Consider the following 27,791-nt stretch of genomic DNA (forward strand, 5'->3'; position numbering starts at 1 on the left):
GGTCAGACGTATCACAGCGTTCACGTAGATATCTCTGAAGTTGCGTTCTGCTTCGTGAAATGTGCCTGGAAATACAAACACAATGTACGGCCAGACATACATTACGTGTAGACAAAAGGTGCAAACCATTGACTGTAGAAAAGATGGACGACACGACAGCACCCCAAAAATGAAGCCAAAACGTCTCTATCTACTGGTGTCTGGCTGCAGTATAGGTCATAAACCCCGCCTCCTCCATGTTAGCGGATGGGACTGGGGTCAGACTAAAATAAATTAATTCTCCTTAGATAATTTTTTTTCCAAAGATTCTTTCTTTTGTTATCAATAGTTCTCATCATGCTGATTGATGTCCAAGGGGTCTCCTTTCCCATAAGTTTGATTCTAATTCCTACAGTTAAATTGGGGTGAAACGTCATCATAACAGCTTTGACTGGCAGCTGCAGTCACGGAGAAACTTGCGTATCTCTGTTCGGGAATAGCAGATAGAGCGTAGGCTCTGAGAGGAGGGCCAGCGTTTACGCTACGAAAACACGACCGGGTGTTTTAACCTGACAGCCTGAGGTGTTCTTCAGTAAACTGTACTACCCGACAGAAGGACCCGAGGCCCTGCTGCACTTTTTCGGTAAGTTAAACGTGTTTGTAAGCTAATCCGTAACTACCGTCCTTAGGTCCTGAGACCTAGCTAGCTAAAATGAGCACTCGGCTGTCAGGGTTCGTTTAGTTAATCTGTGCAGGTGAATGAATTTACTAAAGAAATCAAGAGAAACGCTCCGGGCTACTCAGTCACTAATTACTGTTACTGTACTTTTATTACAAGTATTATACTGTAAAAGCAACAGGCTGCACCCTGCTTCAGCTCCTGTGCAGAGCTGAATATTAAGTATGTGCAAACAACAGCATGGAATACCTGGTAGAGTGCTCAAAGCCTGTGCCGACCAGCTGGCTCCTGTGTTCACCAGACTATTCAACCTCTCCCTGACACATGCCACTGTCCCTCACTGCCTGAAATCATCAACAATAGTCCCAGTCCCCAAGTCCACCACCATCAGTAGCCTCAGTGACTACAGACCCATCGCACTGACTCCAGTGGTTGCAAAGTGCTTTGAGAAGCTGGTCCTAAAACACATAAAGGACTGCCTCCCACCCAGCTTCGACCCCCACCAGTTTGCCTACAAGGCAAATAGGTCCACAGAGGATGCAATTTCCACTGCTCTCCACTCTGCTCTGCATCACCTGGAGAATCCTGGGACATCAGTAAGGATGCTCTTCGTTGATTTCAGCTCGGCCTTCAATACTATCATCCCAGACATTCTTATAGACAAGCTGGTAAACTTGGACTTCCCCCCCTCCACATGTGCATGGATCAAAAACTTCCTCACAGACCGTTCACAATCAGTCAAGGTTGGCAATCAGCAATCATCCACCCTGTCACTCAGCACTGGCTCATCACAGGGATGTGTGCTGAGTCCACTATTATACACCATCTACACCAGTGACTGCACCCCTACGCACCCCTGCAACATCATCATCAAATTTGCAGACGACACCACTCTGATGGGGCTCATCACCAACGATGATGACACCGCCTACAGGGAGGTCCAGCAACTGTCAGAATGGTGTAACTACAATAACCTCACCCTAAACACCAAGAAAACCAAGGAAGTGGTCATGGACTTCTGCAAAACAAGAACTGATCCCCCTCCCCTCTTCATAAAAGGTGACTATGTGGAGAGGGTGTCCTCCTTTAAGTTCCTCGGCACCCACATATCCGAGGACCTATCTTGGTCCACAAACACATCAGCCCTAGTAAAGAAAGCCCAGCAGCGCCTCCATTTCTTGAGGGTTTTGAGATGGAACAGGCTGCAGACTGAACTCCTAGTGTCCTTCTACCGTGCCACCATCGAGAGTGTGCTGGTGCACGCCATCCCTGTGTGGTACGCTGGTTGCACAACAGCTGACAAGAAGAGACTACAGAGGGTCATCAGAACTGCAGAGGAGGTGATCGGCTGTCCACTCCCCTCCCTGGACTTAATTGCCAGCTCAAGATGTCTCTCCAGAGCCAGGGCAATTATAAAGGACCACCTCCATCCTAACCACCACCTCTTCAACATCCTGCCCTCTGGAAAAAGGCTCAGATCCATCAGGTGCAAAACCAACAGACTAAAGAACAGCTTCTTCCCGTGGGCTGTCAGAACTATTAATGAAAACTAAGAGTGTGTAAAGACTTCCCCAACACATCCACCCTGACACTGCTGTTGATCATCTATGTGCAATATCTCAGTCTTTCCATGTTCTGTGCAATATTTTTGGCTCAAGTGCAATTATTTTGGTCCCAGTCTGTTTCAATGTTTCCTACACATACACCATGTATATAGTTCCACTCACATATACTCCTACTGTATATTACTGTACACTACTATTCTTATTGTATATATTGTATATCTTATTTATCTGTTCCTCTGTCTCTCCTGCTGCTTTGAGCATGTACATGACAAAAGAATTTCCCTCGGGATAAATAAAGTTGTTCTTATGCTTATATGTATACATATACACTGCTTTGTATTTTATTCTATTTATTTAATTATTTAGTTATTTATTTATTTATTTTCCGCCTTCGTTGTATATTGGTTTCTCTTCTTCTTACTTTAGCACCTTTGTGGTCCAGCTACCCAATTTCGCTGTGCAAGAAACTGCACAATGACAATAAAAAGCTGAAAGTCTAAGCTCTAAGTCTAAGTTTTTAGTCTCTTTCCACATCTGTAAAGACAGTAACGTCTTTTTTTAAAAGCTTGTACTTCAGTAACTCCTCATTAATCAGGAACTATGGATTAAAGTAATGTAGTGTACTGTAATACTGAAAAAAATGTAAGAGAAGAACTTCAGATCCTGAGTGTGAGGACAGAAGAATCAGCTTTATTTCAATTTTGAGGGATAAAATTTATATCTGAGTTTGATGGTTCTGTTCTCTTTGTGATTACAGGAGCTGCCCTCAGATTCAGACCTCAGCACCACCCAGTGACAGCAGACAGATCATCCAACATGTTCACATGTTAACTGCAAAATGAACTGATGAAAACAGTACAAAGGTTAAAGTACCACACGTGCTGTAGTGAAAGCTGCAGTTTTATTGATAAAGTTAAAGACAAAAAAACAAAATGATTAATCACTCATGTAACTGTGTCACTATATATCAGCATTAACAGGACCTCAGTTTGTATCTCAGACCTGCACAGCTTCCCTTTTAAACACTTGATGTACTCAGCTGCATGAAGAGCATATGAGATTTTCTCTAACACAATTAAATAAAACCTGATGAAGGTCAAAGGTCGTCACTTGTATGTTGAACTACAAACTTGTCATCTGGAATTCTTTCACAGTTTTTTGCACATAGTGTGTTATTTACCATAAAGTGATTCAGAGTTATTCATACCAGAGTAACCAGAGAGGATCATATATTTTTAAATATATAACTTTCTACAGGACTGAATATAATATCTTTATGTAAAAGTCCGGAGCCTCTGGGGAGTATCCGAGTATTTATAACATTACACAAACCACACACAATATATGACCCGAAACAAATAAACAACCTTTTCAGGGATTTCTATAAAACATTGTATTCACCACAAATAAACCCATCTAAAAAGGAAATTGATCAGTTTTTAGACAACATAACTCTCCCAAAATTATTAGACTCTCAAGCAATGGCACTGGATTCGCCACTGACACCAGGTGAACTCCAGGAAGCCCTGATAAGTATGCCCAATAATAAGGCTCCAGGTCCAGACGGCTTTCCTGCAGAATTCTACAAAGAATTCTGGACAATTCTAGCACCAGTTTTTTACAGAATGTTGTTGGAAATCAAAGAAAATGGCAGACTTCCATCAAATATGAACTCTGCAAACATTAATCTCCTGCTCAAACCAGGCAAAGACCCTGTATATCCCTCAAGCTATCGTCCAATATCCCTTATAAATGTAGACCTTAAAATAATCTGCAAAGCTCTCTCGAAGAGACTAGAGAAAATAACCCCCCTCTTAATTCATCCTGACCAAACTGGTTTCATAAAAGGACAGCACTCATCAACAAATACACGTAGATTACTTAATTTGATAGACTACTCATACAGTAAAAACCTTGAAACTACAATATTTTCTTTAGATGCAGAAAAAGCGTTTGACAGAGTTAACTGGAAATTTCTATTTGCAACTTTACACAAATTTGGTTTTGGATCTTCTTTCATCAACTGGTTAAAAATATTATATAATTCCCCAACAGCTTGTGTCAGAACAAATGACCAGACATCCTCCAGCTTCTGTCTCCTGAGGGGCACCAGGCAGGGATGCCCACTCTCCCCTTCACTGTTTGCAATTTTTATTGAACCACTAGCAGCAGCAATTAGACAGAATTCAGTAATTAAGGGCATAAAATGCAAGAATGTGGAACATAAAATCAGCCTTTATGCGGATGATGTGTTACTCTTTCTCCAAAATTCACAAACCAATATCTCTGGGGTGATTGAATTGATAAACTCTTTTGCAAGAATATCAGATTACTCAATTAACTGGTCAAAATCTACAGTCCTTCCAATTAATTGCTCCTTCCATAATTCCTCTTCTACTCCACTGCAATCGGGAAATATAAAATATTTAGGTATTAATGTTTCTCCCAAGCTTGCAGATCTAACTAAATTAAACCATATCCCACTTTTAAAGAAAGTAGAAGGTGATCTGGCTAGGTGGAAATGTCTACCCATATCACTCATGGGAAGGGTTGCCGCTATAAAAATGATGGTCTTACCAAAAATAAATTATTTATTCTCAATGATCCCAACTAAACCGCCACAAGATTGGTTCAGATCTCTAGATTCATATATGTCCAAATTCCTTTGGAAAAATAAGCCCCCACGTATAAGCTTAAAAACACTACAAAAGACCAAGGATAAAGGAGGATTAGAACTACCTAACTTTCAGCACTACTTCTTAGCCAACAGGCTTCAGTTTATCTCAGGATGGCTAAAACATACCCTCTTAGATGAACCTTGGCTAGATGTAGAACAAGCACTTTGCAATAATCTAGAGATTTCAGATCTACCATTTATCAGCTCAAACATCCAACGACATGAATGCTTCAAAAGCGTCAACATTAGCTCCTCTCTGACAGCATGGTGGGAGTTTCTGAAGTTGACAGAGTCTTCATTAATCCCATGCAAACGTACACCTATCTGGAACAACCCTGGCATATTACAAAACAATAATATGATAAACGTTTCAGATTGGAGTGGTAAAGGAATCAAATATTTAGAACATATACTAGAAGGAACAGAATTTATTTCATTTGACAGACTAGTTACACAATATGGGATCAACAAGAAAAGATTTTTAGAATATCAACAAATTAAATCCATAATAAAAACGAAATTTAAACCGGGTCAAGTTGAACTACAAACACCACCAAGTGTGGTTCAATTTCTTACTCTTAAAACCCCCAAATTACTATCCAAAATATACAGAATGCTTTCTAAAACAGATGAATCAATATCACTTCCTATTGCAAAATAGGAAGCGGATTTATCAGTTAACTTAGACCAAAACTTCTGGTCTCAGATTTGCTTAAAAACCTTTCATCTAATTAGAAATCCCAGTCTTCAATTAATTCAATACAAAATACTACATAGAGTGCACTATACAGGTCATCGGATGTTCAAGATGGGCTTTACGTCTACCAACAACTGCTCACACTGCCAAACCAATTCACCGGACAATTATATCCACGCTCTTTGGTTCTGTCCACCAGTTCAGAAGTTTTGGCGCGAGATATGTGAAGACTTATCAAAGTGTCTGAAATGTAACATTCCAACTTCCCCTTTAGTGTGTTTGTTGGGCAGCTTAGATAATGTCACTTCAGAAAAAAATATAGCCCATATGGTTTTCACTGCCCTATGCATAGCCAAGAAAACAGTCCTCATGAACTGGAAAAATAAAAATAATCTTAATTCTAACCAATATAGAAATTATCTATTAGATTACATTAGTCTTGATACAGCCTCTGCCACCACATCAGATCAATTGCTCTGGGCTCCTTTGATCAGCTCCATCACCTAGTGGGGGTGGGGGGTCATAGTTTGGTCCCATCTTCACTGTTGTGATTGGTGTGGGGGTAGGGACAGGCTTAGGGCGTCGGGGGGTTCCCCAGGAGCATCTTCCTTGGGGGGCTCAACCCGGGGTAGCGGTCATGGCCAATTAAGGGCTCTGTTGGCTCTTAGGTGACGGTTTCCTCGTGGCTGCGTGCAGCGGGGCTAGGGGTTGCCGGGGTTGTGGGCGGGTGGGTGTATGGGGGCCCGGCCCTGGCGCAGGGTGCCGCCAGTGCATCGAGCCACCTGGGGGGCTCTTCAACTGGTGGGGGAGGTTGTCACATCTTGCAGGAGCTTTCCTCTCTTCAGGAATTCTCTCTACAGGAGGGAGAGATATAGGAGAGGTGGAGGAAGATCTCAGCCTGGGCGTCTATTGTCTTGTGTAGTCTGGAAGATGAGTGGATGATGGGGTGGGTGCAGTTTTCTCTGTGGTGGGGTCGGGTGGGCTGTCCCGGGCTCTGTGGGGCCGGGCAGCGCTGCTGCACTGGGCCCCGGTCCGGATGGGCCTGGGCCCCCCTTCCCTGGCGGGTTGCAGAGTATGGGGGTGCCTACTGGGGTCAGCGGGGGAGCTGGCCCCAGGGAGGGGTCACTTGCCCCTCCCTTCCTTCCCTCCCCATCTCCAGCTGCCTCCCTCTTCCCGCTCCACCACAATCACCCACACATGCAGGGCCTTGGGGTAGGGGTGTGTCACCAGGGTGCAGAGGAGGCATCCCCCCCCCCCTCTGTCCCCTTCTGGTTGCCTCTGCCTCAATTTTATCCCACAACTTAGACATTCACATTACTCACACTCTCATAACACATATATATAGGATCTTGGGGGTGGGCACGCAACACGGACTCCAAATTACCATCAGGGTGTACAACCTCACCCCTGGCGTCGTTGCCCACCTCTCAATTTTAAATACACGTAGACATTGAGGGCTAGCAGGAGGGGCTATGCGCTTACCTGCTGCTCTCTGGCAGGTAGCTCCATGCCTTCCTGGGTTTTAAATGCACCTTAAAACACACATACATCAACACTACATATGAGCGGGTGGAGGGAGGTTTGGAGTCTTCTCACACCCCCGGTCTCTGCGGCCTGCTGGAGCGGGGGGGCTAGGAGGAGGAGTTGGCCATCCGACTGGGGTCTGGAATGTGGGGCCTCCCTGCTGCTGCGGAGTCGGGGCGGTCTGGTTCTCCCCACCGCAGGGAAAAGGGTAACACCACCTGGGTCTGGGTGCAGTTTCCCCCTCCAGGGGCAAGGGTACCTAGACCCGGTTCTTAGAGTACGCTTGGGGAGTGTGATTGTGTGTACAGTGTCTCTTTATGTCTGTCTCCACGTTGGTTGAGTGTGGAGTAATTGCTTATGAGAGCATGAGGGTGGGAATGGATGTTTGTATCTGTGTGTGCCTGTATGTCTGTGTCCATATGTCAGGTTGGGTATCAGACGCCACCTCTCTGGGGACATCTCAGGCCCTCCAAGGTTTGGAGGCCTATCTCCCCCCACCACTTCCCCTGCCGGTGGCGGACGCCCTCAGACATTGGTGCGTTGGTGGTTCTTTGTGTCCGGGGATGGGCGTCCAGGTACACACCGGCTCACTCCTTGGTGGCTGCTTATCGGGGCCTGGAGCCTGGGGCTCGCTCGGGCCACTTCGGGGATGGGGTGCCCTCAGTCTCTCGGCCTGGGGCTCGGTCACTCAGGCACAGCCGGCTGCCGGCGGACCTCACGGGCACGTCACTGCAACCCCCCCTGGCTTCTGCTCCGCGGCTGCTGAGTGACCCCTCATCTGGGACTCTCCTCAGCTCTTTCTGGGATAGTGGCGCGGCTGCCCCTCTGTTGGTCTTCCTTGGTCTCTTGTGTTCTGGGGGCCTCTGGATGTCTGGAGTTTTGATCTCCTCCATACCTGCTTCATGCCCTGGAGGACGGGGCAGTGGCCCCCCACACCCTCTAGCAGATCATTACATGAAGGAACCTTTTAAAAACAAGCGTGTTCATGCTCACAGGTGTACACACGGGTGATCACACACACAAACTACACCCTTTTTGGCTCCTACCTCAAAGCACACTGTGCGATGTCGATCTTACGTGCTGCACAATAATGTTTAATATTTAGTATTTACTGTCATATCCCCATATATCATTGTGATGTTGTTTATTCTATTACTCTCGTTTTCTTCTGCTTGTTTTCTTTTTTCTTTCTCAACAGGTGATCCAGGTGATCGATATATGTATTTTTTGTATACTTATTCTGTTGGTTTTTGTTTTTTGCCCTTTTTCCCCGTCCCTCTTCTCAGCTGTTTTTCTTTCCCTCTTTCTTTCTCCCCTTTCTTTCCCTCAGTCAAGTCTGTCCCATATTCAGCAAGTGAAAATAAAATAAACAATAAAAGGTGAATCAAATAGACCATTACGGCAAGGCTGGGATGGTCCATTTGGTAAAGTAAATCCGTTGGGCATCTTTCTTCGCCTTTAGACAATAATTCTGATGGCAAAAGAGCCAAACGGGACAGGCAAAAAAAAAAAAAAAAAAAAAAAATTACCATTACACAAACCAAAGGTCTCATCACAGTGTTCATGAAATGCTGGGTTTATCTCCTGGGGCAGGCCTACGGAGGAGTGCTGAAGATTTCCCTGTGAGGGAGCTGCTGGTGAAGATCATGAGTCCTGCTTGATCAATGCGATGAGCTTCAGTCTTCCTGGTGTTTCTTAAATGATGCCTCTTTCAGTGGGTCAACAGAACTTCTGGCACAGGACAGCTGTGATGAAAGAAAGGGAAAAAGTTTCTCCAAACCTCTGGACCCAGGAAACCCAGCTTGGTCCTGGTGGTCTCCCTCACTAGTTTCTCTCCAGGGTAAATGTAGCTGTTGATATAATATGGACTCTATTATTAAATGAAAAGAACAAATTAGACTACACTACTGAAACGTTCTGCTGATGTTTTTAAAGTTTCCATGTTACCAGGATGTAGAGGGCTCTGAAGATTTAAGCAGTTTTAGATCCATTACACTCACAGTCTTATGTTAAAATCTCAAAGGACAGCATTATATTTTTGATATTAACAGTAACTCTGGGCTTCTGTAGAGTGTGCAGAGGATCTCATCGCTGTCTAAAAATGGATAAAAAAAACATAAGAAGTGCTGAATCCTTCAATAACACAGACTATTAAGAGTATTAGGTGTGTAGCATCGCTAACTAGCTAGCAACAAGCCTCCAACACAGTGCGTATGCTAGCGGCTAATCTAACTAACAAATTAACAACAGAGTGATTTTAGAACTATAAGATGATAAGCTGTGTGTCTTTTTTTTTATAACAGTGACATGGTTGTATTTACCTTAATTAAACGAGTCGTCAGTCGCGGTAAACCAGCAAAAGAACTCGAGCAGCCGGTCTACGTAAAAAGTGTAGGGGGGTGTGTTTGCGGTCACGTCCAGCGGGTGTGTGGGCGGGAGCGTTACACAGTCGCTCCACCTCAAGTCACTACTGCGCAGACTCTGGCTCCAAATTTGCAAGATGGCAGCCTCCACAAGCGGGATATTTTGGCTTCATTTTTGCACAATGGGAGGAGGCGATGTCGCGTCGTCCATCTTTTCTACAGTCAATGGTGCAAACACATAGAAAAATCAGCGTTTTCAAAAATACGCTGGTACGTGTGGACGTAGCCTTATTCATTATTCAAGGCACAAACGGAAAGTCATGTACGCGTGCAACGTAAAGTTAGGTGAGCGTGCAACGTACAGTCACGTGGGCATGCCGCGTGAGCATTCGAACTGAGTCTAAAGTTTTTGTGTGCGAATTGAAGCGGGTGCTCTCCAATCATCAAAAGTAACAAAGTCATTAAACACGTTTATACAGTTAACTTTACGTTTACCAATAATATATCACAGATTTACAATTTTTTGTAGTACTATGCTAAAAAGCAACTACAGAGGGAAAGTCTGGGTCAATGGTCGCCGAGGCGAAGGCAAGGCTAACAAAGGAACCCTCGAAGTGTTAGGCTAGCTTTGTAAGGGAATATAACGGAAAAGTATGAAACGAAAATGCTTTCTTTGTTGATAGACTTTGTTCGCAGTGCAACTTATTTGTTGCCGGACTGTAAGATGAAAGTAGACACAATTTCGGGCTCCCACATTTTGTCCGAAACTGTATATTAACAAGTTTTTTACTGTTATTCAAATGCGACCGTGGAAATAACGAATAGAAGAAAATTCATTCATTCTTACCTTATACTAATCGTGGTGCAGGCCACTGCAGTGCCTTCTCCGGTCAATTCCGCTGAGAGTAAATGTAATGTCCCGCTCTACCTGGAGGGATGTACCACTGTGAGAGGGGTGCTGCGGAATAGTCCAAGTGATCGCTTCTTTAATTTCCCAGTCAACTATACATAAATTGCACGTCGACACGATTTTTTAAAGCTGGTGAACTAGACCAGAAATCATTGATAACAAAAGAACAATAAATCTACTTTCTCCGGTACTTTATACCCGCTCAGTTGCAATGCAATTTAACGCTCAACTACAAATCAATGGCTTTTTGATGGTGACCGGCGCGGAATGATGGTCAACTATAAATAGACATTTTCTCGATGTTGTTGTTGTCATCTGGTCGACTACAAATAGATCAAATATCAATGACAAAAAAACAACGGTAAATCAACATTATTACAACGTCCCTATAGTAAGACCGTCGGTTTACCACAGTATTTCAATGTTGTTACATTGGCATTTCAACCCTGACCATAACGACGGATCGGATGAAAAATCAACATCAATTCAATGTCGTCTTGCTATCTGTGTCTAGCAATAGGATGCCCCACAAGTTATGTGTGCCAGTAAAAAACATTTGTTAGTCTACCAAAAGACAGAGGAGAACATCACAGGGATAAACCTGCAGGCCTGACAACAAGAAATGTATCACTCCGCTGGTTTTCTACTTAGTGAGAGTGTTTACATTACAATATGCCGTTGTGACGTTCATTAGTCCCCTCACTGACACACAAAACAAAACAACGACTACACAACAGACTAACTATACAAGACAACAGAACAGACTAACTACACAATCCACGCAAAACGTCACAAATCTCCCACATCTAAAAACTCTCTCTCTCACTCGCTCGCTCCATCTCGTTCCCGTTACCGTCACTCCCAAAACTTTCCCCTCTTCCTAAAAACCAAATCCCACGTGTTGACTTTTTTAAAAATTGGCCGACATGGTACATTTTTCCACCGATAGAAAAAAAGGTGCCTTTTTTTTTTCTTTCTTTACTGTTATCGCGCTATCCTTAGAAAACGCTTAAAAAAAAAGGAAAAAAAACCCACACAAAAAAACGACGACAGTATTTTTCTGCAATATATTCAGTTTTAGCATTTATATTCACTGTTAACTGTAGTCTTAATGCAATCCTTTTTTTTTTTTAAATAAACAACACTGTCATATGCAAAACTAGGGTGGCACTTGGGGTGTCAAGAGATTATTTTAGGGTGGCACTTGCCACCCCATGCCACCCTTCTAGATCCGCCCCTGATTAGAAGATGGGACTACAACCTTTACTCTAACTTTTAGTCCTAATTGCACTCACTTTTGAATCAGAAGGAATAAAAGGAAAATAAAAACCATAGCTCAATTTTCTGTTGCCTCCATTGTAGAGGTAAACAATGGAGGGGGACTTTACCTCTAAACAGGAAAATGTGTACATTCATGTGTACAATAATTTCTATTGAGAGCTTCAGTAGATTTTCTTAGTGTACAGCCTGCGATCAGCTGATATTTGTCGATGTACACGCCTGAATTCAACCAGATGTGAGCAGATGTTTCCTGAGTTGTCCTGGCTGATTTCATCCCCTACACTGACAGTCATAATCGGGCATACCAGGCATTTGCCCGGTGGGCCCATGATGATTTTTCGTTTTTATGGGCCGATGTCTTTTTTTTCTTTTTTTTTTGTAAAAATAAACAAAAAAAACAATGAAAGGTGGTGGATTGGCGAAATGCTGGTCGATGTGTAAAAATAACTCAGTTGTTTGGTGGTAGCTATGTTACAATAACTCGTACTGCGTACTAGCTAGCATGACAGAGTTTCTATACAGCTGGGTGGGTGCTATAATGTTACTGATAGTGAACTTTATTTTATTCATAAGGTTAGTTAGTAGAGTTGCCAACCGACCCGTAAAAAACGGAATCGTCCCGTATTCAGAGAAAATATTACGCATTTCGTATTGAGCTGAGAAGGAATACAGTTTGTCCCGTACTTCAGCTAGAATGGAAAAAGACAGAAAGCTGGAGTTATTCTGTGTTTACGCTATCAGCTGCTTCTTCTCTCATTCTCTCCCCTCCCTCTCCTGTTTCTACTTCAATGATGAAACTGATCAATGATCAGCTGATCGGCTTTTCTGACGCAAGTCCCGTCTCTCTTGTTTGTTTATCTCCCACTTTGCACCAGAAAGAGGAAACCAGCAGATGTCGCGCTAAACAACAGCAGCACGTTTAAGCTTGATCAGCTGTTGTTAGAATTTATTTAATATTAATTTCTAGTATCAGTTGATGTTTGCTGGAGCCACAATTGTAAAAGCTGCTGGTCATGATATCGGTTTGGATATGTGGTGAGAGGGAAACATGAAGATGAAACCAGGAGATGTCCTTACTGAATCATCAGAGCTGAACGAGTGATGGAGGAACAGGTTTACCTTTTAGGTGAAATGAATGAGTTGAAGGGAAGTTATGAACTGTTTCTGAGAGACAAATAACACCGGGATCTTTTGTAGCTGACAGCTGGTAACTGTGCAGGGGCTGGTCTAGCAAAGTTTTGCCAGGGGGCCAGGTAGGGCATTAACAGGGAAAGGGGGGCACAAAGAAATACTTTTTTTCTTCTTCTCATTTAAAATGTCTAGCTTTTATTAAATAATTATCTGAATCTTACAACCAAAGTTTTTATCTGATGTAAAATGCATAGAAATCATACATATACCAACAAGACAGTGTACATCACTGTCACAACAGCGTTTGTTTTCATTCAAAGGCTCTATGGCTTTAATACCTGGTGGGCCGGTCTCTAGTCAAAATGCCCGGGCCAATTTTTTGTCCCAGTCCAGCCCTGCTGACAGTACACTGTTTATGCTGTCTTTATATTAGACACTATACAACCATCATCAGCTGAAATCCATATGAATCTCTGCTACACTTGATGTAAGCTAACTGTGACCATGAAACCACAGCCACTGTGCACCAGTCACACACTGTTCTTTACTGTAAACCCATCACAGTGCATCAAACTAACCTGTTTATTCTGCACTAAACTGCAGAGGATTTCATGCAACCTTTAAATAACACAGTTAGTCTACCTCAGGTTGTTTAGCAGCAGGTTTCACAATATGAAAAAACATAATGTCACATGCATAGATTTAAAAACATGAGGACTTAACATCTGAGCTTTAAATGAGCAGTCCTTGCCTTTAAACCTAAGCGCTCGTCTTATCTTTCTTGATCTCTGAGTGAAGTTAGCTCTCTTTCTTTTCGCTCCTTGTAAATACAGCAGCTGGACCTTTAGCTAGCAACACACTGTTAGACAAACTGCACGCAAACAGTTTGTTTGTTTGCTAACGTTTGTTGAGCTGATAGAAATGCTGCATTTAAAATTACCTCACACTTAGAAATAAGTCACTCCATTAATGCTCTCTTGTCCTCTGTATGGCTAGGTAGATGCGGTAGAAGGTACGGCAACTTACTTCAGTACTGAAGTACAAACAACTTTATAAATCACGGTTCTAGGGCGAGCGTTCTATCCCTCCCACTCTCTTTCTATCTCCCTCTCTCTCTACCTCTAAACCCTAATCCTGGGCAGTTGTCATCTCCTCACCTGCTCAACTCACCTGGGGCTAATCATTGACAATCTTCAAAGGTGACCAAGGTCGCCGTCTCTTCCCCTCCAGTTTGTCAACTTACCCATGCTGGTAACAGGCTCTCACTTCGTGTTCTATGAGCAAGTTTTGTGTGCTTACCTGGATCTCTTTATGCTACAGTTCTCTCATCACATCACTGCTCAGCTGTGCTCGTCATTCAGACGCTGGTCAACTCTCACTGGATTCTCGCCACCCGCTCCATGCTCTGTTTCTCTGGAAGGACATCTTCACCTCATATACCTGTCTGCCCCCCTGTCACCGACATTCACAGGGAACCCTGGAACTCAGGTCAGCCCATCATCACCACACTTGGCTTGACACTCTGACCCTCCAAGCTTCAAAACGCTGCCTTCCAAGTAAGCCACTCACATCCCATTAACCTTCATTTCCTCCTGAATAAATTCCTTGTCCCTCCTAACTACTATCTCTTCTTTTTACAGTTTATCAGTGCTAGACTGTCACATCAGGAGTCTCACCCCCGTGTTTACCTTTGCAGCCTTCAGTCCTTTATATCGCCATGCACCTTTTCTTGTTGTTTAAAACGCTGCTCACTATCTCAAATAAAACTTGTCCCTTTGCCCCTTTGACACTGTTAATAAATAGAGGAAAATAAATAATTTGAGTTTCTTTGTCTTCTCTCATAAAATGAACTCGGCAGTGTCTCCCAGCACATCATTTTCAGACCCCCTGCGGTCTTTCGCTTCTCAGGTTAGACATGATATATAAGTCACTTAGATAACTTAAAAATGTTATTGTTTGGCTTTTTTCAGTGTTTTATTTGTTTGTGAGTAAATTGGTTTGGCTGAGTTTCAAGTTATAGTTTTCACACACCTGAATAAACGTCAGACAGGAAACTGATTAAACAGAAGTGTGAGAGGGTCTAGAATTTACGCCAATGTCCTGTTATATTTTAGACAGCAAGGAGCAGAAGGCTGCGTTTATTAAACACCGCCGAGACAGCTGGTGACACAACTCTGAAGGCTAGACCATCCAATTTCACAGCCGCTCACTTCCGGCCTACACGGCCTTCGCAGGACCCGACACACATAGACCGCGAAGGTCAGGTCCTCAGGAGGATGCAGCCTCTGAATATGGACACAGTATCCATCACCAGCAGGAAGTTTGTCATTAATATACTGCTGCATGAAAGGGAAATTCAAATTCCTTTACCCTTATGTCTTTTGTCTTTTGCATGAAAATTGCATAAGTATGTTGACGCGTTGAGCCATTGGAGATCTAGACCTGGACACTACATGGTGCTTTGGTTGGCCTGTGTGAAGTCAATTGGAAACTGGGATTTAAACATAATTAAGTATACATCATGCAGTTTGTCCCATTTCAGCCAAAAAAAAGTCTTTAACAAACTCAGAGGATGCTTTTTTTTTTTATTTGTCTACTTATTCTTGTACAAGTGGATGCAGCTTCCCTGTGAATGTGTTAAAACAAACATTGATGAGAAATCTGAGTTTGCTAACCCTGAAAAATGTCACCTCACATTAACAAAAAAAACAAAGAAATGCAGAATGGGGAGTTTGTAAACTTGGACTTCTACTCACGGTGCTTTATGTTGTACAGTAGATCGTACAATAATAGATAAAGAGAAAAACCCAACAATCGTACGACCCCCTATGAGCAAGCACTTTGGCAACAGTGGGAAGGAAAAACTCCCTTTTAACAGGAAGAAACCTCCGGCAGAACCAGGCTCAGGGAGGGGCGGCCATCTGCTGCGACCGGTTGGGGTGAAAGAAGGAAGACAGGATAGAAGACGTGCTGTAGAAGAGAGACAGAGATTAATAACAGATACGATTCAATGCAGAGAGGTCTGTTAACACTTAGTGAGTGAGAAAGGTTAGTGGAAAGGAAAAACTCAATGCATCATGGGAATCCCCCAGCAGCCTACGTCTATTGCAGCATAACTAAGGGAGGATTCAGGGTCACCTGGTCCAGCCCTAACTATATGCTTTAGCAAAAAGGAAAGTTTGAAGCCTAATCTTAAAAGTAGAGATAGTGTCTGTCTCCTGAATCCAAACTGGAAGCTGGTTCCACAGAAGAGGGGCCTGAAAACTGAAGGCTCTGCCTCCCATTCTACTTTTAAATACTCCAGGAACAGCAAGTAAGCCTGCAGTGCGAGAGTGAAGTGCTGTAATAGGGTGATATGGTACTACAAGGTCAATAAGATAAGATGGGGCCTGGTTATTTAAGACCTTGTATGTGAGGAGCAGGATTTTGAATTCAATTCTAGATTTAACAGGAAGCCAATGAAGGGAAGCCAATACTGGAGAAATATGCTCTCTCTTCCTAGTCCCTGTCAGTACTCTTGCTGCAGCATTTTGGATTAACTGAAGGCTTTTCAGGGAGTTTTTAGGACATCCTGATAATAATGAATTACAGTAGTCCAGCCTGGAAGTAATCAATACATGAACTAGTTTTTCAGCATCACTCTGAGACAGGGTTTTTCTAATTTTAGAGATGTTGTGCAAATGGAAGAAAGCAGTCTTACATATTTGTTTAATATGTGAGTGAAAGAGAAAAAATTTGATAAAAAGTCTTTGCAGAGACAATTTGAAGTGGGTGACAAAGTGTTGACTCTCCTACCCGTTCCTGGATCCTCTCTCCAGGCAACGTTCTGTGGGCCCTATACTGTTCAAGAGAAACTGAGTGACACAGATTATGTTATAGGTACCCCAGACCGTAGGAGAAAGCGTCGTGTGTGTCATGTTAATTTGATGAAGCCTTATTTTGTTCGTGATGCAGGTGTAAACTCCTCTTCATCCCCCGCTGCGCCGTCTGCCCTGCCGGTAGTTGTGCCAGCATCTCCGTCGCAGTATAGCCCAGAAAGTGATGGCTTAGTTTTCGTTTGTGCTGAGGGTTGCTCCCGACTCAGAAACTCTGAAATATTGGATAATTTAAAATCCCACCTAAAACATTTAGACGACGCTGCCCAGAACGATGTGTGTTCTCTGATCAATACTTACCCATCCCTGTTTGCTGACACCCCGTCTTGCACTACTGTCCTCGAACATGACATAGATGTAGGTGACCACCCTCGGATCAAACAACACGCTTATCGTGTGAACCCTACCAAACGCACACTTTTTCAACAAGAAGTTTCCTACTTGCTGGAAAATGGTCTAGCTGTGCCTAGTTCGAGTGCCTGGAGTTCCCCATGCCTTCTTGTGCCGAAGGAAGACAAAACCCCTCGTTTTTGTACTGATTTTCGAAAAGTGAACAGTGTGACCAAACCCGACTCCTATCCTCTTCCCCGCGTGGAAGATTGTGTTGACAGGGTTGGCTCCGCAAAGTTTGTCACCAAGCTGGATCTATTAAAGGGTTATTGGCAAGTTCCCCTCACTCCACATGCATCTGAAATTTCCGCTTTTGTCTCTCCTGATCACTTCCTCCAATACACCGTCATGCCTTTTGGCCTTCGAAATGCCCCTGCCACATTCCAACGCCTTATGCACATTGTCTTAGGTGGTGTCACAAACTGTGAAGTGTACTTAGACGACATTGTAGCCTATTCGGAGACTTGGTCCGAACACCTTGGAACACTCACTGAGATTTTTGAAAGATTAAAAGAGGCATCCCTTACCCTAAATCTTGCCAAATGTGACTTTGGTAAGGCCACTGTGACTTATCTAGGGAAGCAGGTGGGTCAGGGACAGGTGCGCCCCCTTCTGGCCAAAATCCAGGCTATCCTAGATTTCCCTGTGCCTCGCACTAGACGTGAACTTCGCCGGTTCCTTGGAATGGCCGGCTATTATCGTGGCTTCTGTAGGAATTTTGCAGATGTAGTTGCGCCTCTCACCAGTCTCACAAGTGTGTCAAAACCATTCATATGGTCGCCCACATGCCAGAATGCTTTTGAGTCTGCCAAAACTCTCCTCTGCAGCACTCCAGTACTTGCCGCTCCTGATTTCACACTTCCTTTTAAACTCGAGGTGGATGCCAGCGCCAACGGTGCAGGTGCGGTGCTGTTGCAGGAGGACAAGCAGGGTGTTGATCACCCAATTGGTTATTTTTCAAAGAAGTTCAACGTTCACCAGCAAAAATACAGTACTATCGAGAAAGAAGCTCTTTCTCTGTTGCTTGTTCTACCGCATTTCGAAGTTTATGTCGGCTCTAGTTCATCACCTGTCATCATTTACACCGATCACAACCCCCTCGTGTTTTTGACTAGGATGCAAAATTCTAACCAGAGTCTCATGAGATGGTCCCTCTTAGTGCAGGACTTTAATTTGGAGATCCATCACAAAAAAGGAACTGAAAATGTAATGGCAGATGCGCTGTCGCGTGGTTTTCTGAGCACCTAAGTGCCAAACATCTATAGGGGAGATGTTTGGTCTTGGGAAGGGGGGTGTTATGGCCCTGGCCATAATCTGTTTTGGTGGCTGTTTCTTTGTCTGTGTCCTTAAGTCTTTGCAGGTCCCTGATTGGATGAGCTGGCGGCTGCTGATTGGTCCCCTGATCATGTGGTCGCATTCAAAATCCCTCACCAGCAGTTGTCCCGGGGCAGCCACTGACAGCAGCAGCAGACCTGACCCTGGCCTCCAAAACCTGTGACATTTGTGCCTGTGACTCTTGCGACTTTCTGAGTTCTGTATGTAGTGTGTACATTAGTTTTCATTGTAAATAGCACATTGTAAATAGCACTGGAACAGAAGGGGTGAGCTGCCTTATTGTTTTTCCTTGCACTGTTTTCTCCTGTTTATCTCAGTTAGGGAGTTAGGTGTAGCGCTTGTCTTTTGTTTGGTTTTTGGTTTCACATAGGGTTTAGATAGCACCTCCTCCTGACTTAGCTTGTTTTGTTTGTTATTTTGGCCTTTGTTCACCCCGGAGATTCATTTTCAGTGTAACCAAATAAACCAACGGTTCACTAAGAAATTGGTTTTCCCTCTGTGTATGGTTTTGGGGACCAGGGCGGGGTCAATCTTTTCAACTCCTATGTTGCGTTCCTGTACCCCTAGACTGGGGCGTAACAGTCATCAACGTAAAAACCTCTTTGGATGAACTCAATAGTCTCTTTGCTGAATCTGTTTCTACCTTGAGAAGCAATATGTTTGAGTCCAAAATTACAGCATCCGGGAGATGAAGCTGCTCAGAAAAGATGCACTCTCATCCTGTACACTGAAGACTCAGAGTTTAAATTGCCTTTGTCCCACCAAAGAAATCTCAAATAGTTTTGGAATTGGTGGAACATCCTCTCCACGTCACACATGATGGCGATGGGGCCCTTTCTGAATCGACATAACACTCCGATCAGTGCGCTGGTAAGATCTGGTCCAGTCAGAAGGTGATCGTTAAGAGATGTCCCCTGGAAACGGGCTGAGCAATCAAAAACCACATGTATCTTCTCAGGTTTGTGGGGGTGGTAGACCCCATAGTGCGGTATGTACCATGCTGCCTCATTATCCAGTTATCCAGGACCTTCTCTGCGTCTCCATGGGCTATGATGTCGTCCATGAACTTGACATAATCTTTATAGTATTTCTTATCTCTTTTGAGCCGACGTTCCAACAAAGACAGTTTATGTTCAGCGCATTGTTTGTTGTTTGGGAGATTCGGGTTGTCAGTTTTGAATGGTAATGGGAGTTCATAGTGACCGTTTTTCTTTTGTCTTATGCCTTTGGTCACCTTTGACATGAACAAAATGTCTTCCTGAGAGACTGGATTGTCATCTGTTGCATGCTCAGAGAAATCAGATCTTCCTTCACTTGAGTTCTGCATACAAAATGCACTTCTTGCTTGAGTTCAACTGCTTGTTGTAACGCAGGAGTTACTTCTTGAACAATGATTCTGTGGCTTATGCCAATGTCATCATTGTGATTTTGAACTTGAGACGTACAACCAACTATGCTCCAGCCGAGATCAGTTAGCTGTGCGTAAGGCTGATTCTCCTCACTTGCAATGACTTCTCGTGGAAGAAGGGCTTGCTGACAGTTATAGCCGAGAAGCAGACCAACTTCACATTCAAGCATTGGAGGTAACCTATCTGCTACCTTTTCAAGATGAGGCCAGTTTAACGCAGTTTCAGACGTCGGGATATGTGATCTGTTCACAGGGATGAACTCTCTTGTATAGACTGGTGGCAATGTAATTTTCCTGCTTGTAGCCTCTAACGTGAAGATTTACCAGCTTCTCACATGGTATGACTGTTGACTTGGCGGACATGGTCGATAGTCTTAGATTAGCTTTACTCTTGTCTGTGTCGAGATCCTGGGCTACTTCATCCAAGATGAAGGATGTATCGCTCTGAGAATCGAGGAGGGCATATACTAGAACTTCTCTGTCTGGGTAATTTTTGGACGAAACCCAGACAGGTAAAATGGAGGATGTCAGTGTGCTTGAAGTTACTTGAGTTACTCTACTGGAGATTGCGGTTGCTGGTTCATCTCCTTCGTTCTTGTCTCGAGAGTTATCATTCGTTGCAGGCATTATCCTTTTACACTCTACAAACTTGTCATCGTGCAGACACGTGGGATGCTTCTTATGGCATTTTCACACGTGTTCCTTTTATCACACTTCTTAGAACGATGTCCCCCCTTCCAAAACACAGCCTTTCTGCTTGTACAAACTTCATACGATCCTGGACTTATTATTCCGTGAATTTGAAGCATTTATCCAGTGTGTGACCATTTCTTTTGCAGTAAAGGCAGGTCACAGGATTTATGTGACGTGAGTTGGTTGAGTGACTTGAAGTTGTCGTTAATGTTTTAGCTTTAATTACTTTGCTGCGTGAGTGTTTGGGTTTACTTATTTCCAAACTCTTAAGTGCTTGCATTGAAGCTATGGGATCACATGCTAGGTCTGCTTCAGTGGATACAAAATCCATAAACACGGATTTAAACATGGATTAAGGGTTTTTCTAATTTTATAGCTGTGCGATTTTAATTTTATAGCTGTGCGATTCCATCTTGTCATCAACCAGTCTGGAAGTTTCAGCAAGAGTTTCTGAATTTCCATACAGTCATTGAGAACCTCCTAATGTCTTTCTGCGCTGCTCCTCCATTGTTTGTTGCCTTTCCAAGTTTTCAAGTTCCAATTTTTGTAGTTCAGCTGCTTCCTTTTCTTGATCCTCCATTACTGCTAATATTTCTTGACATGCAGCTGCCTCAGCCTCTGCTTCTATTCTTTTGATTGTTTGTGAGTATGACTGGCTTGAACCACTTTTAGACCTTCGTGATTTTGACCTTGATTTAGTACTTTCAGATCCTAAGCACGACCCAACATCTGGCCTTCATCACCATCTGCAAGGTCTCCTTGTAGGTGTTTTTCAGCTCTTTTGACAATGAACGAGGAAAGTGATATACATGCATCCACTTTGCGTCTTTCGTCTGCACCAGGAGTTTGTATTTACACTTACAACAGTGGTGCCAAGGTAGGTATCCCCGGCAGAATTTGTTTCCCCTCCGTCAGGAGCACGAGCTGGGCTGTCCAAATCACGGACAAACAGTGTCCTACAGTTATTTATATTTTTAAACCCATTTTGCACAGAGAGACATTTTTTGAAAAATGTATTGATAAGCAATGTTGAATATTCTTACACAGTAAAAAAAAACAACTACACATAAAATAATTACACCATAAAGATGGTTTGTTTTTCTGTTATTTAAAAGAGGCAGTAGTTTATTGTATTGCAACCTATAAATTATTGCTGTTTTGTCATAGTCCAGGGCAATGTTCCCTCTAAGCTGCGCACGTGCGCAATTGCGCACTGCTAGAACGGTCTCTGCGCACAGAAAATCTGCGTTGCGCACAAAAAAAAAAATCTAACCTGAATTGAAATTAAAATAAATACGTTAACAATTCTGTTTTGCATTGTTAGTCAGTAAGTCACTGGCTGCTCCTGTATGTGTTTAGAACGATGCCACCTTATCCCATAGTCCAGCCAATGATGCGATTCACATTCGTATATACACAGCCCATCAACATCGTTGACAGGCTATGACAGCGTCCTTATGTGCCGACACCGGTGTTTTAGCTAGCAAAGCGGCGTGGCTGATGTGGAGTGAAGCCACGTTAATGACAACGTGTACAACCATTGGAGATGTGAGCAGGACAGACGGAACAATTGACGGAAAAAGATTGGACTTTATACCAGGTTTAAATTGTGTTGATAGGCCACGTAAAACCAGAGTTATGATAAAAAAAAATATCTGCAATGTTTGGTTTTCTTCCTGAATACTGTCCTTGTTTATATTTACTGCGGGAAGAAACGGTAAAAACGGCGTTTTATAAGGAAAACGCTCGAAAGCACTCTCCACCTGTGAGCAAAAACAAACTCCACCCCCTCTCCCTTTCCTATTGGTCAAAAAAAGTACCATGTCGACCAATCAAAAAATGATATGGAAACGTGGCATTTAGTTGTTTAGGAAGAGGGAAGTTTTAGGAGTGACGGCGGTGTTTTGAGATGTGAGAGATTTGCGACGTTTAGCGCAAATCTTGTGTAGTTAGTGTGTAGTGTAGTCAATAGTTTTGTTGTGTGTGTCAGAACAATGAGGCGACTGCTGAATGTTACAGGTGTTACAGGAGTGATACATCTCCTGTTGTCAGGCCTGCAGGTATCAGGCTGTTATTCTCCTTTATCTCATAGTGGACAGAAATAATTTTTTGGAGTGGCACAAATAATTTGTATGGCATCAAATTTGATGCAGAACAGCTGATTATTCTGTAAATAGTTTAAAAATTTATTTAAAAACACCTTGGCTGCATTAAAAATTAATTACCCAACATTGGTCATTATATACTGTATTTTGCAGACAGAGAGTTACAGGACTCTCTCCCAGACCACAAACTCATACTCATAATACAAGTCAGAGCTTTATGAAAAAAAAGAAAGAAAGTTGTGTTTTCGAAATTGGAGTTCAAGTTATTTTTACTTGCAATAGTGTTAACATACTACACAGGTCATGAACAAGATTTTTTTTACATCTTCATTGTAAGTGGGATAAAGCAATTAATTAAAAGTAGTCTAACATAAATGTAAATGCTGTAATTTGATTATTTTAATAAACCATGTAACTTGGATGGATTCGATGCTGGCGTGACCACAGCGCACACGTCTAATGTTGCTCACAGTGGTCCAAGGGACCGCTCAGGGAGTTTGTGTGTTCGCTCAGACACATGAAAAATTAGAGGGAACATTGGTCCAGGGTCATTTGGCCCAGTGTTTTGTGTTAATTATTATTAACTCATGCTTTAGTTTATTCTGGTTATGTCTGTTGCTACGATTTCTAGTTCCCAGGTTTTGGTTCCTATGCTCCCTCTGTTCCAGCTCAGTCAGGTCTTTGTTCAATTTTGCATGCATCCTGATTGGCTGTAGACCATTGTCAATCAATCACGTGCCGTGTCTCCTGTAAAGTACAGAAAGCATTCAGCTTGTCAAATTTATATAAATCTTCAATCGCTAGCAGTGTGACTCTGAAGTGCTGTACTGCATGCTTGTAAGTTTTCTCCCCAACAAACACAACAATGCAGACGACACATTTTGTACCGTCAAAGGCAAAGGAAGATGCTAACCATCGCACAAAAAGTTGGACTTCTGGACATGCTAAAGGAAGGCAGAAGTTACCGTATTTTTCGGATTCATTAATGTTGAATTCTCTTGTAGCTGCTCTATTCCCATGTTCTGGACCTGAAACAGGGTTTGATCTTTGGTTTCATTCTATAATACTGGGCTTATTTTTCTACGAAGGTTTGAACTTTGACAGTGTTTAAACAAGCGAGAAAAATGTGAAAATGTTCATGTCTGTTTGAGAAAAGTATATAAAGTGTGTAGTGAGGGGTTTTACAGCCTTAAAACATCTATAATAATTGTTAAAAATCAAGATGACTACTTCGCGGATCTCACCTATTGCCCATTATTTTTAGAACGTAACTCCTGCGATAAACGAGGGACCACTCTATTACACTGTAAAATCTAATTAGTTCCCAGAACTCAAAAAAATTATGGAAACTCGTTGCCTCAAAAAAATTGAGTAAAGCTTTGAGTACTCTGTACAAGCTCCTTTGTTCCCAGAACTCAAAAACATTGGATCAAGTTTACTTAAGATGACCAAGTTAGGGCAACTTATTCATTTTGAGTACACTGTACAGCCTTGTTAGTTCCCAGAACTCAAAAAAATTATGGAAACTCGTTGCCTCAAAAAAACTAAGTAAAGCTTACTTAAGATGACTGTTAGGACAACTTATACATTGCAAGTCTGCAGTATTAACAATAACTTGATATTTCTGACTGTACAATACTAATTGTTTACCTACTGACAAACATTTCAAGTTCAACTAAATGAAAAAACAATTTGTGGTAACCTGAATATGATTAAAAATAATTAACAACAATTTTTGTAATGATGTTAAAATGAGCACAACTTTTATTTTCAAACACAACAAAGTACAACAGCCAACATACTGGACACTGTTCTGCTGAACAACAAACAATTATATTGCCATCACTGTTATAATCTTACAATGAAACAAAGTCTCAGATTTAATTATTCTGAAAATAAGTTTAGGCCTACCACAAGTTTGTTTTGTACTTACATTACTTATATAATCAAAATAAAATATTTGTTGTTCTGTCACAACTGCAGTCTCTAATTTAAACAACACATTTGTTTTGCATTCCAACACATGAGCTGGAATGTTGTAATATTTTAAGGATGGCTTGTTTCCAGTCCAGGCATTACTGCCTGAATGACTGTCATGGATCGAGGTGATCCAAATGTAGGTGCAGAAGAAAGTCTTTAACTTCCCTTAAGTACAGTGGCAGTGGATGTGGGTTGGAGATGCAATGAGCTTGAACCTGCAGGTGACCACCTTCACTGACCACACCATCTGTGATGGAGGACTCATCTCTCCTGTTGTCCTGCAAGCAAACAATCATATTTTTTGGAACATGAACTTAATTGCTTTCTTAAAACATTTTTTTCTGCATTTGGTATAGAACAGACTCCAATTTAGACGATCTCAGGCTCCATCCCCACCGGAGAGGTGACATTCAATGTCCCACTTGTCAGTCTGGATAGCCCTGACCACCACCCAACACACAATAATGTCATGAAAGCATCATTTTAAAAAAAGGGCTATGCAAACATGGGCAATAACTTTCATTCTAATGATGTGCAAAATGATTTTGGGCACAAAACAGATTTTGCTGTTAGAAAACTTGCAGACTTCACTATATACAGTGTAGACCCTCTAAACTAAGTTTGGGGGATGTGATCTTTCAAGAAATGCAGACCAAACTGTTGTTGTTTGTTTATTTACACAGCATGTCTTGTAGAATTAACTGGAGTCACCAGCAACAGCATAGTGCAGTCATATCTCAAGTCTAATAACAGAAGACAGGAAAAGATCAGTAAAGAAACAACTTCCCCAAACCAAAGCACAAACAAAACAATAAGTAAAACAGGCTGATCTAAAGTATGATTAAAGTTCAGCCTGATTAATATAAATGTCACTGACAGTTGCTAATATATTGGAAAACCAAAATCCTTACCACTGAGTTGATGTCTTTCTGTCCAACAACAGGAGTGCTGGTCCCGAGCCTCAAAGACAGTAAGAAGCAAGCAGAGGGAGAAAAAACAGAACATTTTTCAGAAACTGATTTGATCCTTAATGGCTGTGCAATCATTGTAACATAGAGTTTGCTTATGTTGTTAAATAAAGGCTAGATTTGACATTAATAGATGCCACAGATGTTCTAAAGCTGCCACAAAGCATGAAAAAAAAAAATAGAAGTCTCCGAAAACGTCGGAGCATTTTTGCAAATATGTGATGTCTTGATAAATCGAGCAGATATTTGAAATTTACACAGCTACATTAAGCTGTGTAAATTTATATTTTAAGAAAATATCTTAAAAGTTTATTTTGTGACCCAGAAAAAGTAATAAGTTTTTCAGCGGCCCTCCTCCGCCATTGCCGCGCTTACAAGTACACACAGGCTCCGACAACCGTGGCCGACAAATGCGATCCTCCTTTTCCCCAGACTACCCTTTCTGGGTCACAAAATAACCTTTTAAGATATTTTCAGGCGACAATGTAGCTGTATAATGCTCAAATATCTACTTAATTTATCAAAATATCACATATTTGCAAAAGTGCTTCCACGTTTTCGGAGAGCTCTGTTATCCACCCCCCACATCCCACACCTACCTACCCCACCCCTAACGGCTGCACCTCCCAAAGAATTTTGTCTGGGCTCTTATCTCACTTATTTATTTCAAACAATCAACAGAAAATGTCACCACATAGTTTTATGTAAGGTTTTTAAGGCTGTGGTGTTAATTTTTAAGTAACATGAGCCCAGCGGCAGCAGCAACGCTAGGCTAACACTAACTAGCTAGCAAGATTTTAAACCTGGTGCTAAACTAAGAGAAGCCACAAAATCAGTTTGAATAAGAGTAAACATTTACTCACCAAGTCAGTAAAGATCCACAGCAATGACAACAATAATATCTTGAGCTGACGCTTCTCCAGGTTTGCTCAAGTTATTCCATAAAAAATGCACCGTAAACACGCGGACTGATCCGGGAGGGAGGAGGACCTGTAGTCACGTGGCATTTTCAAAACACATCTTTCATCCTTCCGCACTGAGAAGCAAAACTTCCAGCTTACTTAGTTTTTCTAAGTTAAGACAACTCAAATAAATGGAGTTTATCAGCGTTTTTGCATAAAAAGTACTGGTAACTTATTCAAATTGAGTTCTAAAAACAAATTGATAAAAATTGAGTTCAGCCTATTTAATATTTTTAATTAAACACAATATTACATTTTACAGTGTAGTGTGTGTTCTCTAGTGTTTGTCATTGGATCGTCTGCCCTGTGTTTCTCCCTGCGTGTTATCCTGCGAGTATGGTTTTGGGTTTTGTTTGTTCGATTTTTCCCAGTTTAGGTTTTCTTGCTTCTGTCCTTGCCATCCTCACTTTTGTTTTGTTTTCACCTATTGGAATAAAAGCTCACTCGCATCACACCCTGTGCCTGCACCTTGCATCCTTCATTCATAACCCACACGGCTTGCCTCGCAAACTGTGACAGGTTTACCTTTATTTGTTTAACTGTTTACAAAAAGTTTGAGATGTGAAATAAACTGCAATAGAGTTTGGAAACAAAATGTGTGGTTGGCGGATGTGTTTGTGCCAGGGGAGAGAAGATTTTCTTGTAAAACAAAGGGGGACCGAGCAAAAAAAGTTTTGGAACCACTGCTCTATGCTAACCAAGCCCACCTTGGATATGAGCGAGAGACAGAAAACTGAAGCCATACCGGCTCAGACATCACCCAGATACACACTGTGGAGGATGAGGGGCTACTTGAAATAATTTCCATAGCATCAAATGACTGCACATATGAATTGCCTTCGAGAGCCACCATTGTAACCAAGATACACAACTTGTATGAAGATGAGAAAGCCAAAGTCGAGGAGGCTTTGGGGCAGACCAGCACAGTTGCACTCGCCAAAGACTATTGGACTTCTCTAAGTAATCACACTTCCCTTGGGGTAACAGCACATTATTTTTCACCACAGTGGGAACTCTGTGTTGACTGTTATGAGGATGGGGGAGAGGCACTTTGCTGACATCCGTGTCAAGAACTTTCTGTAGGTAGCTGGACAATGGGGAATTGAACATAAAGTCAGCATGCTGACCACTGACAGTGCAGGCAACATGGTTGCAGCGCCCAGGCAGCTGCCGTTAGAGTACATGCCTTGAGTCGCACGCAGCCTCCATCTAGCCATCACAGTTTCTCTACAGAACAGTCTTTTTAACAGCGGATTGGCAAAATGCAGA

The sequence above is a fragment of the Pelmatolapia mariae genome, linkage group LG15 (genome assembly GCF_036321145.2).
Source record: "Pelmatolapia mariae isolate MD_Pm_ZW linkage group LG15, Pm_UMD_F_2, whole genome shotgun sequence".
Taxonomy (NCBI): Eukaryota; Metazoa; Chordata; class Actinopteri; order Cichliformes; family Cichlidae; genus Pelmatolapia; species Pelmatolapia mariae.